The sequence below is a fragment of the Galeopterus variegatus genome, unplaced genomic scaffold (genome assembly GCF_000696425.1).
Source record: "Galeopterus variegatus unplaced genomic scaffold, G_variegatus-3.0.2 Scaffold870, whole genome shotgun sequence".
Classification (NCBI taxonomy): domain Eukaryota; kingdom Metazoa; phylum Chordata; class Mammalia; order Dermoptera; family Cynocephalidae; genus Galeopterus; species Galeopterus variegatus.
This window is the reverse complement of record NW_007726981.1, coordinates 162,013-163,729: the sequence shown is the minus strand read 5'-3', so window position 1 is coordinate 163,729 and position 1,717 is coordinate 162,013.

The following is a 1,717-nucleotide window of genomic DNA, read 5'->3' as shown; positions in this document are numbered from 1 at the left end:
TCATTCATTCATTCCCTCAAAATTCCTTTTTTCTTTTCTTTCTTTCTTTTTTTTTTTTTTTTTTGCACTTGGAGGGTACAGGGATCGAACTCTGAACCTTGGTGTTATCAGTACCACCCTCTAACCAACTGAGCTAACCGGCCAGCCCATTCATTCAAACTTTGCATCAAGTCATAACTCCGGTCCAGGCACTGTTCTAGGTTCTGCAGGCAGAGCATGAAACAAGCCATCCAGAAGGAAAAAAGTCCCCATCTTTATGGAGCTGGCAGCCTGGGAGAGAGAAAACAGGCAAGATAAATAAAGAAAATGTCTAGCATGTTGCGTGGCATGAATTGCAACGAAGGAGAAGCCAGGAAGAGGGCTGGCTGCCACGGAGCATGGACCCCTTTCTCCCTCCCTCAGCTCCAGCCACAAAACGTAGCTGATTCTTAAAAGGCCAAATTTGCTCCTACCGCAGGGCTTTTGCTGTTTCCTGTGCCGAGAATGCTCTTTCCAGACCTCTGGGCCAGACTGACTCTTCCTCCCAGTCTCAGCTCATATGTCACCTGCTCAAAGAAGCCATCCCTGATTACCCCATTTCTGTCCTTTCTCTCTTCTTCCCCTTGCTTTAAAATTCTTACTGCATCCTGAAATTAGATTTGTGGGCTATCGGTCTCACTCTACTTTAGTATTATCTTCTTGAGGACAGAGGAATTGTGTCCGTTGTGTTCACAGCTGTATTCCCAGCACTGAGAACGGTACTCAGGCACTCCATGAATATTTGTTGAATGAATGAATGAATGAATGATGCAGGCTAGTCACAGCGTAGAGGACACCATAATGTCGTGCTCTGGTCATCATGGCTTCGGTGCTTCCCCGCAGCCTCCTGGAGTGGGTAAAATGTTCCCATTTCACAGCTGAGAACATCGAGGCTGCTAGTTTTGGCGTGTGGCCTGGCCCGAGAGCTCCAGCCAGAGCTGGCAGGCTGGGATCAGAAGCAGCTCTCTGCCATAAGGAAGGAGAAGGGAGGTCGTTAATTGGAGCCTGAGCTGGGAGGCAGGTCCCCTGACCCCATCCCAGGAACTTAAGTCTCCATCTGAGCAAGGGGGAGCAACGGTTGAACAGGCTTGCATCTCCCTTCCCTGGGTTTGGGACTCACCCACCCCTGGTTTCCCTCCTGCCTCTCTGGCTGCGCCTTCTACACTCCTTTGTCCTCTGGTCACCTCCTATGTCTGATTCTCGTCTGTCTCCCCGGACATGCCCCAGGCCCCTTACACCCAGCAACACCCAATCTGGGCTCAGCAACATCCCCCCAAACCCACTCCTCATCCTCCTCAGGGGCAGATCCATCCACCTTTCCTTTGCAAGTGTTGTTCCCACTCTGCCCGTCACACTCTTCCACCGAGAAGCCTTTCCAAGACCCCCCAACCGATCTGGCCCCCTTCCCCCCATTACACACCCTAGAGCAGCCCGAGCGATTCTCAAGGAACCGCCACAGTTTCAATGATGGGGTTGTGCGTTCCGTGTTCCGTCGTTTGTTTAACATTTATCTTCCCCAATAGACGCTAAGCTCCAATTGAGCAGGGCTTCGGCTGTCTCTTCTATTCCTGTATCTCCAGCAATCAGGACAGAAACGGGCACTCGGCGGGAGATTAAGAAGTGTTTGTTGAATGATCAATCAATGGGTGTATGGGGGGATGTATGGGTGGGCGGGGGAGGGAAGCGGAAGGATGGGGGA